General features: G+C 28.4%; 1 protein-coding gene across 11 annotated transcripts in view; it reads left to right on the plus strand.

Moving 5' to 3' along the window:
- LOC147806663 (calcium-dependent secretion activator-like) overlaps positions 1-11382 on the plus strand; it is a 35628-nt gene extending 24246 nt beyond the window's left edge. For 7 of the 11 annotated variants that reach the window (XR_015428481.1, XR_015428480.1, XR_015428479.1 and 4 more), the window contains 3 exons: positions 3641-3775; positions 7439-7504; positions 9191-11382. The gene's annotated coding sequence lies outside the window, so the exon portion shown is untranslated. The remainder of the gene's footprint in view (positions 1-3640; positions 3776-7438; positions 7505-9190) is intronic. The other 4 variants (XR_015428483.1, XM_087149293.1, XR_015428482.1 and 1 more) reach the window with 2 other exon arrangements.
- The last annotated feature ends 594 nt before the right edge of the window (positions 11383-11976 follow it).

An 11976-nucleotide genomic window follows, 5' to 3' on the forward strand; every position in this document is an offset into this window, starting at 1 on the left:
CAAAATTTGATCAAAATTGGTTTAATTGTTCATGAGAAATGGAATTTAAAAAAAGCCAGATGTTTAAAATTCTGTTTTTCGTGAACTATTCAACCAATTTTGCTGAAATTTTGTAATGTAAAATTACATTCTGTAAGTTGATGTAAGTAATATCTTACAATATCTTATGCATATCTTACAATTCAAAATTTTTTCGATCAATATTAAATAAGATAAGAAATTTTTTTGAAATATTTATTAAAAGTTATTTTTTGCGTGGAATTATCTTTGGATAAACACATTATATAATTGTGTGCAAAGTTTTTTTCAATTTGCTTTGGAATTTCTCAAGATAGGCGAAATACACAAAAAGTAAAATTTAAATTAAGGGATTCAAATTTTGGACCAATCTCTTCACCAAACTATGGAGATCATGTTTTCTAGATTGCAGTTATTCTCTGTATTTTAAGAATCAGAAATCAAAAAGGTATGTTTATTTAGAGAAAATACATTTCTGTGTCCATTGATTTCATAACTTAAAATATCATCTGTACTAATTAGTTAGCATATTTGAGGTCACTTCCTCGAACCATTAAGATTTGAGTCCTAGAATGCTGGAAACCAGTTTCAGTGGTTCTCAACTTATTAATTTCCTTTTTTTCCAGCTACCTAAAAATGACTAGTTGCACTTTTGTATACACAATGTTTTGTATCCAAAGTTGCCAAAGTTCAAATATGCAGGGTATTTACATATAAATCTTCTGATTTAAAATTCCACTATTAAGAAAACTATTTTTATAAATACTTGCTGCATATGTTGTTGTGGAGAACAATTCATTAAGTTTTTTATTTTCTTAATTTTTTTCCCTTAAATTTTTATCTCTGTCTTCATGAGTAGTTTATTTTTAGGACAAAAATATAGTCTACACCACATATATATTGGGAAATAAAGAGAAATCTCGTAGATGTTTGATAAAATCTTGCTTTTGTAAAGTGTTACTGTATAGAATCTCTTGTAAACAAAACAAAGAACAAAAAAAAGACCAAGATGAAAAAAAAGAAAAGAAAAGAAAATTCTTAGAACCCCTCCTTAAAACTACTATTTTACTATTGGGTTGGCTGGAAAATAATTTCGGTGTTTTAGAGTGAAATAAACTCTTTCTATACAAAAAGTAAAATTAGAATAAAATCTTTCATGCTTTTTGATTTTCACCATCTTGTTATATTTTATATTTTCATGGTCCAGAGCCCATATAACTTCAGGTCCTTATCAGCAAAACTTCTTTTTTTTTTAAACTAGAAATGTCATTACTACATAAAATGGTAATTTTATCAGAATTTTATGTGATTTAAGGTAATTTTTATTACTCAATTCTTAAATAATGTTGGTCTAGATATGATAAATGATATAAATATTAAATGATAATGCGAGATCAGGGCTATATGAGAGATGTGACATTACCTCCCAACCAAGTTGCTATAATTTTTGTACATATTGCTGAAAATGTGTGAGGCCTTGCATTAACCTATTGAACATGATTTCTTTGCGATTTTAAATCTCCCATACATCTGCCAACTTATATCATCAGAATGTCATTTATTTTGAAAAATTCAATAATAACAATGACCTCAAACGACACTTTGTTGAGTTTTTTTTTATGATAAGGACCTGAAGTTCTGTGAGCTTTGGGATCATGAAATTGCTACAAAGATGGTAAAAGGTCAAACAAAATCGAAGATATTTGTCTCATTAAAGACTACTACTATTTGACTATTTTTTCTATAGAAAAAAATCATTAAACCTGTAATTTATTATAATTTTTAATTAATCATATTTGTTATCATTTTTAATTTATTGTATTTAATATTATACTTTTTAATTTATTGTATTTAATGTTATGATTTTTAATTTATTGTATTTATTATTTATTCTAAAAATATATATTGATATTTTCAATTGATTTGAGGAGTGCATGCTTTTTTCATTCTTTTAAGTGTATTAATTGCAGAAATTTTTTTTTCGAAATTGTAAATTTTTGTCATTTTTCGCCCTGAAACAAGTAACATAACATTTATTGTATAAATTTTATGTTGGTTAATTTTAATGTTACTATAGTTCTTAAAAAAACAAATTTTAAAATGTTCTATTTTAAAATTTTATACCACTTTTACAAGTGTTCTCTTATTGTCATTAGAAATTACTGATTAGCTGTTTTCAGTAGAGAAAAATATTCCAATAAAAAATTTTCGTAAATTTTAAAAGAATGTTTTAATAAGACTTCAGCAAAAGTTAACAACCGTTCTATAATTATGCAATGCATTTCTCTCCACTCACACTGTTTTACTCCGCATATAGTCTATTGAACTTACATGTTTTGACCTGTAATAAAAACAGAACAATTTTAAAAATTTATAAATTACCATTACTATATAGAATAAGATCCACAATCTTTAATTCAAAGTTCACAGCAGATTACCGAAATCAAGCATCACTCGCTACGTTGGGTGACCTCTTAGATTAACCTGCGAAAATGACTGAGGGTGTGCAGTATCGGCCCTCATTAGATTATTCTGTTTTAAAATACTTGACTTTAGGCACAGGACATCTGGTTATCCAAAAGAAAAAGTCATGTTCTTTGCACACGTTCAGTATTGTGTCCGCACATCTAAAAAATCATGGAAAGTTATGGACAAAATTTTGTATTGAAAAAATTTGTCATGAAATGCCATGATTTTAACTATTTTTTTGAAAAACATCATGGAAAGTCATAGATTTAGGTCGCAGAAAAATCTCATTTTTAAAATGGAATTTACCTCCCCAATTTCACAATTTTTCAAATATCTGAATTTGTTACAAAATCCCCACTCACAGTCGCATTTTATTAAAATGTAAAATGTTCTTATGGGGCTTTTTAAAAATTGTATTGTTCTTTCCAAAAATGAGCGAAAGAACATCATTTATGGAGCTAATTATATTTTAAACTTTTGTGATTTCAGAATGTTTGTTATTATTTATTTTTATTTTATCAATTTAAAATTCTAGCTGAAGCAAGCCAGTCATTGGCGAATTTTTTTTCATTCCCAAATGAGAACAGAAAAATCAGAGAATTTCTTTCTTTACCGATGAACAAAAAAAGTATCTTTAGACTATAATTCTGCAGGGAAAATAAACGTCTTAAAAATTTTGCAGAAAAGGAAACAAAAATTTTTAACTTCCCAAAAGAAAAATCTTTTTTCTTTTCTGCAAGAATTCAATAGTGCTCTACGACAGTGTCGTCATTTTGCCCGTGATTTTGTCAGGGGGCTTTTAGAGTGGTTAGCAATGCTATACAGTGTTGAAAGGCTGGTGCTACGTGCTTGAGCAGCTGAAGGAGAATTATTAAATTTGTTGTTGTGTTTTTTTTTCGGAAGAAATAGTAACTTCGGTAAGTCAGGAAAATTTCTGGAATTAGTCATGGAAAGTCATGGATTTGAAAATCTAAAATTTAGCAGATACCCTTTAAATTAAATAGTTAATAGTTTCTACAAATTATTTTCTGATTGAAATTATGTTTGGGTAAATGAGTGTTATAATTGTGTGTAAGCATTCTTACATAATTTTTGAAGCAAACTGTTAAAATTTGTTCACTTACATATTAATCACAGTGCTTTATTTTTGTAGTCTTGCAAGTATGGTTTGAGGTTGATGGGACCTATTTTAGAATGTGAAGAATTGAATTCTGTGTTCCAAAAGTATTTACTTGAAGATTCTCACCTGAATTATGGAGAATTTGTTAATGGATTTACAAAAACAGTGGTAATGTCTCTATGTCTTAAGCATTGTCATTTATTTTTGAAAAAATGTGTATAAAGCATGATAAACTCCACCGTTGCTTTCGCAATAGTGAAGCAACAAAACAACCAACCTTTTTTTGTATCATGATAGATACTGAAATGATAATTATTTTGTCATGATTGAAAAGCTAATTTGATTTTCTTTTTTGAAAAAAAAAATTTTTTTTTTTAAATATTTTTTCAGACATTTATTTATTTATTTATTTTTTCATTTCATTTTGGGATGGTATTTTTAAAGGGGAACTTTTTATATGAAAGTAAAAGTAGGAATGTGGCATGACTTTACTATATGTAAGTTATGTGCTCTAATTTGCATTTGGTAATTTATCAATAGATTACTATTCTAATGTTATAGTCTTGGTTATTTAAATAAGAAGCACAAATCGATAAAATGTTATTTAATAGCAGCTGTACACTTTTTCTAAAAGTATATTTTAATTCAAACAAATTTATGACTAATATTTAAAATGATATTTGGAAACCAATTAAATATGATTGCCACTAGAAATCATTTTTCATTTTTTTATTAATTTTATTTTGTAATTGTAAACTAAGTTACAAAAGGGATTAAAATAAAAAAATCTAGATTTTGTTTTTATAACTGTTGTAAAAGTTTTAATGTATGAACTTTCATGATACATGTTATTAATTTTATCGATAGCTAGATTTCCTGACAAAATAGGATTTTATACTACAACTTGTATGTCGTACTTAAAAAGTCAATTCTCACGCATCCAGTGTAACACAGCAACATTTTTAGGAAAGTGTGTTGTAATAATCATCTAATTATTGCAAATATAGTAAACCTTTGGAGCATTTACTAATTTTTCTTTCATTATTCAAGGCTCCTTGTTGTAATCTTGTAACTCCCACTGACAAGTTTTACTTTATTTTTATAATATGTATTTTAGATTTTTTTTTTTACAACAGCCGACGCAATTTTGAGTTAATAACTTTCAATATTTCAACTCTGTAGCCTTGTAATTTTTTAACCCAACCCAGAAGCCAATGGAACTCCTAGATCATTGAACACAGACGACTTTGCAATAGAATTAACCTGCATTAGCACTACATGGAGGGAATAACTATGAAAACCGGTTAGCAAGGAGATTCTAACCCACCACTGAGTATAATTTACATCAGTACTGTGGTCAATGCAGAATTGGTAGCAACCAGCATCAAAGGGATTTGGATCACTTCATTGGGAGGCAAAGGCTCTATCCGCTGAGATTAATTATTAATACCTTCCAATTTTCTTTTATTTTTCTTATTAAAATTACATCTAGGATTAAACATTAATCCTTAATTATGTAATCTTGGAATAGAATTAAGTGTTGGAATAGTTAGAAGTGTTATAAGTTCAATCCTTCCAGCATTAAAAATTTAAAATGTTACCTGAACACTTGTGCTTTCCAAGATTATGACCATTTAATTTGTTTACTTTAATATGAAACTAAGAGTGTTCCCCTTAAGCTATGATACTTTGCTTGGAAATCTTCTTCTTCATTGGCTAGACAGCCCAGGATGGGCCTTTGCCTTCCTCAGAGTTAAACTCCAGGCTCTTCTACACTTGGCCATAGACATCCAATTTGTGACTTTTAGAATATTTAAATCACTTTCGAGGCAGTCGAGCCATCTAAGTCTAGGTCTTCCTCTTTTTCGAGTGCCTAATGGTCTGGCAGAGAAGATCTTTTTTTGTAACGCGGTTATTATCCATTCTTGATAGGTGTCCCGCCCATTTGATTCTCTGAATTGCAATGTGTTTGACTACGTCAGGTTCTTTAAGTAGTATGTAAAGTTCGGAGTTAGTTCTTCTCCAGATATTGTTATATTTAAGGCCACCAAATATGCTTCTTAAAATTTTTCTTTCAAACACAGAAATAATGTGCTTTACTTTTTCTGTCATTGTCCAAGTGTCAGCAGAGTTAGTAAGAATGGGTCTTATCAAGCTTTTGTATATCAAAATCTTTGTTTTTCTGCTGATGAAGTTAGATTTCAGATACTTTTTATGGCCGAAAAAGCATCGATTAGATGCTGTGACTCTACTACGGATCTCAGCCAGGATGTCGTTAAGACTATTGACTTCAGATCCCAAGTATTTAAAATTGTTCTCGGTTTCAAATTTATAATCCCCAATTGGAAATAAATGGATGAAATGTTAACAAAAATATGCCTTTTTCAATAGTTTTCTAAATTTAATGGTTAACTACAGAATAAACTTGATTACTTATCTTGTCTTAAACCGCCTTATTTTTGTTTGTGAAGAATTGGGCAAAAATATTATTAGAATTTTTCATAAATCTTGTGGTGACTGGTGGTTATTTTTATCAAAAAGAAAAAATAAAGCAAACAATATTTATTAAATTAAAAACATTATTGTAATCTAAGATATATAATACTCCAACTTTATTGGTTTCCATTAAACTGAACACCTTTGAGAAAAATATTATTCAAATTAAGAGATGCCACTGCCATGGGTTTACAGAGTTAGGATTTGGGTTATGGTTTAGGGTTTTGTAAAAACTGAATTGTAGAGTATAATTTTGAATAAAACAAGATAAAACAATAACGATAAAACAAGCAGAATAATTTAAATATCAAAGTCAGAAAATATTAGAATGCTTATAAAAACATACTGAAAAATTATTTTTGTTGTATGAAACTGAAGTATGAATTATTTGTTACATAAACTGAAGTTTATAGTTTGAAACTGTACAATGAAAATCGTTCACAACAAGAAATTCCATTTCCCACAAACATCACTCATCAAGTAAAATGAAACTCATGTGGAAGTAAATCTCTGTTTCAGAATACTTTTATTTATTTTAGACAGTTTTTGTACGCTTTAAACAGTTTTATAAAATGTTTTATGATATCTAACAAACCAGTGGTTCAATTTATGAGAATTTTCTTCAGACTATTACAATTCATTGTGTGAATTATGCCTGATTTATGTATGAAAAATGTTACAAAAACTGTTCATTTTTCATATATAAATTATTTGTAAGGAAATTTATAAGAATAAATTTCCTTACAAATTTATTTTTTCGATAAAATTGTGCAATTTTTTAAATAGTTATCCAAAGGAAAGCAAAATTTAACTTCGTAAATCCAAAAAATTGTCATTGAAAAGTTAGAATAGAATTTTCACATGTTACAAATTAAATAACAATATTAAATTATAAGCTTATGCTTACTAAAAAGAGACCTTTGGAGTAGTCTTATGTATGAGATGAAAAATATCAAAATTAATTTTATTCTGGAATTCATTTGTAATGAATTTTGAACAATCACAAATATGACTCTCTTGCACGCAGGGACAGATGCTTCTCTAACTACGCAACTGCTCGGGATGATAGCTTAATATTTTTAAAATAGTAAATAATTGATTTCCTCACTATCAATTCAAATAGTTGATTCAACAATTTTATTCTCACTTAAATATATATTTTTAAAAAATTACCATGAATTGACTGTTTATTTACAAAATAAACTTGGTTTAGGTTTCTTTTCTAACCCCACACCTCTTTAGCTATTTTTGAAAAGTTTTGACACAAAAATATAATTATAGAACCATAATTCTCTTCTATCAATTCTAATATTTTTTTTCTTTTCTAATATTTAGGTTATATTCTTGGGAACCTTCCGCCTGAAAAGCATAACTTGATTCCAAAAGAAAGGGTCTGTTCTGGTATGCATTCTCACTATCATTATTGATTGATGTTTATTTGAAATTTAGTTTGTACTTTGCGGAATGATTGCATAGAAGCTAACTGCCAATGTTTTTAGTTCTAATTATTGATTTATCTAAATTTCTTAAAAGCTATTTAAAGATCTAATCAAAGAATAAAACTAATTTGCAAATTCAGAAAAAGACAAAATGAGTAAGTAACATTTTAAATAATAAATCAAAGTGGAAAAGCAATTAAAGTTATATTGTGATGAACCTTTTAATGATGAACAAGATTAATTCTATTCCTTTAAGTGTTGGTTTTTATTTTTAATCCCTTTGTGCCTTATTTGCAAAAAGTGGAGCAGTCGGCATCAATGATTATGTTTTGTAATTTACACAAGGTATATTTTAGATATTTTTTTTTTCTCTTCAATTTTGTTACAAATCCTTAATAAAAAATAAGTTTGAATGAAATAGTCAGTGCCAACATTCAAGATTATTAATAAAAAGATTACAAGATGTGAGCCTCAGATTGCATTTAACTAATTAACCAGAGAGCATTTGAATTGAATGTAAAGTCTTCTAAGAAAAAGAGTGCATCTCCGATTACCTATAAGTAACTCACCAGTTTGTGTTAGAGCACAAATAAAGTTTTATGCGAATGACATGTTCTGTTAAGAATTAATTTTGGACTTGATACCATACAGTGTGCCACGCCACTTTCACAGAATACCATGGCAAACAGTTTGATGACCACTGCTACAAAAAATTTAAAAAAGTGACTTAAAACTACTTAATTACTTAAAAGTGTAATCATTTTTTGATGTCTCTGTGCTGATTCAAGCACTTTAAGTTACTAACCAATTTGTATTAGAGCAGAAATAAAGTTTCGTGCGAATGGCATGTTATGTTAAGAATTAATTTTAGACTTGAAATGGTGGATGCCACACTCACAGGATGCTATGGTGAACAGTATAACCACTGCTGTAGTGTATCTACCACTACAAAAATGCAATTCCAATTTACTGGTATATAAAACATGTTAACTAGATTCTATGTTGGGGTACCTTTGCATAGATGAAGGTTTACATTGTCGATAACTACTATTCCCACGTTTGTGACCCGGACGTGATGTGTACCTGCCTACCTTGAGGGAAACTACCACTTCGATACAAACATGCCTACTTCGATGGATGATTCACATTGAACAGTTGACTTGCTACTTGTGACTGTGACATTCTCTACCTCCTCGCGCTGTTGCTACTCAGTCTCGATTATACACGTCTTTGGCCTGACTGCTAATGGCAACACAGAAGGGACCACAACCGTGAACTTAATACAGCTCTCATGATCAGCACTCAAAAAGTACGATGATCTTAATACAGCTCTCCCGGCTTCTCACGAAATAGCAATGAATCAACTAGGGGTATCCGTTCATCGAATTCTATCACATATATAATTCTGGTGGGGGAGTACTGTAGTGTATCTACCACTACAAAAATACAATTCCAATTCACTAGTATATAAGACTCGATTCTTTGTTGGGGTTCCTTTTTGATAGATGAAGGTTTACATTATCGATAAATATAACCCTACAACTGCTATAAAAAACTCAAAACTACTAAATTACTTGAAAGTGTAACCATTTTTCGATGTCTCTGTGTTGATTCAACCACCTTAAATTTACATTTTGTTTATTTTCAGCTCTTCTAGTACTGTTGAAAGATCAATCCCCAGATGTGAGAATCAGAGTGACTGAAGCATTGAGCTTATTACACCATTATTGAGTTTAGACGACTTCCTTTATTTGTTCTGCCTACAAGAACTGAAGAAAAAATGTGCTTGCAACCTTTTTTTTTAAAAAATAAAACACAACAACACATATATGCATATTTATATACAGTTTTCAATGTGTTGTGAGATTATTGTTAGAACAGGGAATGCCAATGGATATTGGATTGGCCACGATGATCACAAATTCCACTTTTTTGACTCTTGTAAAAAATTTAAATTACAGAATTTTTATTGTGTGATTTTTTAAATTTAATTGCTATTATTAAATGTTAAGTTTATTATTGTTGATTTTATTATTCCGTTGCCTATTCTGTTGGGACAAAATTGAGACCTGATTATTTTGTTCAGTTATCATTGGAACTTCATTTACAACTTTGTTTTTATAATTCCTAATACTGTTGGGATGAAATTGAAATCTGATAATTTTGTTTGATCACTGTTGAAACTTCATCGACAACCTTTTTTTTTAAAAAAAAATTCCTGTTTCATGATTAGTTATTATAAAACTTTTATTATCTGTTTATTACCCAAAATATTTAACAACTATGTGAAAAGTTAATTTTTAATGTTTTACAATTTTTAATGTTTTACAATTTTGTATTAATTATTTTTATTGCATTTTTTGACTGGTATGGTTTAATGTAAAACATATTATGAAGGTGAATGTAACTTATTTGTTACTTTATAATTGCAAACGTAGTTACATAACGTTTTAAATATGTTTATTATTAAATGTATTACGCATCTAATTTTGCATAATAATCAAAATCTATGTAATAATAGCAGAGAAGAGAAATAAAGTATAATAAATAAATATAGCTTTAAAAGGTTATAGGTTGTAAATACAATTAGATAAAAATACAGAAGAAATATTTTACAGGTACAAAATGCCTTCAAAGCTTTAATATTTTGCCAAAGGCAACTAAGAAAATCTAAATCATTGTTAGGTAAGAATCATGTTACAATCAATAGAACAACGAGCATAAGTTTGATCATCAAGATTCTATGGTATTTCATTCAATTTGGTTGATTAAATGGAACACTTAGTTTTCAATTATACATAGATATTAGTTTATTAGACAAATGTGTTTCCTTTTCTCTATGAATAATAATTTTGATTTTTTTTCTTCATGAAACTGGGGTGTTTTATGCTTACCAAAGAGTACCTTATACCCAAACTTTCCTGAGATAATGGGATGCTTACCAAAATACCTAAGGGACCATTGTGGCCCCTCCTGTCATTCTAGGTATAAAGTTCTATATATACATACATTTCTATTAAAATAACTCATGAATGATTAAATGAGCTCTTAAATTGGATCAAGTTATGAAAAGTCAGAAGTATTCAACATTTTTAATAAGTTACTTTTAAAATTACAGAGCAACAAAATACCAGAGGGGTATTTATTAAACTTGCGAGTGTGAACAATGAAAACTGCAGCTCAGAAAATTTTGACAAAGCAGAAACTATTAACTTTTTTTTTTTTTTTTTTTTTTGAGAGGCTGCAATGTCAGAAGCTAAGCAAACCAAAATTGATTAAAAAAAATTTATTATTAGTTCTAATGCTCTATAAAATTTCTTTTTTTTTTTACTGCAAATAATAAATACTACATATTTTTGGGATTTTAAGTGCTTGCTACTGAAAATTATTTTAAAACGTTTTAAGATTATTTTGCTCTAAACAAATTTTGGCTTGTCTAATTGGTAGATTTAAAAATATGTGGAATGATGCTAAGTCTCGCGTTTCAGTGATAGTGTTAAAGATTTTTCTGTATAAAGAAATAATTCCTTAGACACTCTTTTAGATGTAATTCCTTTCCTTTGTCTACTAACTAACCCTCTTGATTTTTTTAGGGGGGGGGGAGTCATCTTTGTTTCTTGCTATCACAAAACAAATTTTCTTCAACGAAAAAATCATTCCATTAAATGTTCTTTAAATTTCTGTTATGTTTAAAAAATAGTGCCAATCTGTACTTCAATGCTAATGTTTGTTTTTCTTGTGAATAACCAGTTGTGTTTTATTAGTTTGCTTCCTTTTGTCTAATTTTCTTTTAATATGATTTTTGAAAAATTACAATAAAAACATATTATTTGTCTTACAGTATAAAGCATTTATTTTCTTTATGTACAAACATGACGAGATGTTAATCGAATTTTTTTTCCGTAATTTTACGACTAATGTTTTTCTTTATGATTCATCTACTGAAAAAAAAAGCTTTTTTTTTTTGCTTCATATTCAATGACTGAATTTAAAGTGTTAATATATTCCATAAATTACCAATCGTTTTATCTTGATGCTCGCTTCTTTATCTCACTTTTTTTAATACAAGTTTTGCAAATTTATTTTTAAAAAAACTTTCAATTTCTGTTACAGTTACAAAACGTTTAACTTTTAGTCTATACCAATAAAATCTATAGCAGAAATGATTTTTTTTCTTTTTTAAAAACTTAATAAATATATAAACTTAGTTATTCCTGGTGGGAATTTTAACTCAATCAGTTTGTAATATATTCCATTGCGCCAAACTCTATGACACGCATTACTGATGTCAAGCATTAACATAGCTGAAGTCTATTTTAAGTGTAAGCCTCTGCGAATGTTATTTTTGAGGTGTTAACCCACATTGTTCGTCTGGTAAACATGAAAGACAAGGTTTTAATTAAATTTAGACTATTCTCTTCAAGCGTGCAAAGC

Source organism: Parasteatoda tepidariorum, chromosome 8 (genome assembly GCF_982258835.1).
Source record: "Parasteatoda tepidariorum strain Cologne lab strain chromosome 8, Ptep-v5.0, whole genome shotgun sequence".
Taxonomy (NCBI): domain Eukaryota; kingdom Metazoa; phylum Arthropoda; class Arachnida; order Araneae; family Theridiidae; genus Parasteatoda; species Parasteatoda tepidariorum.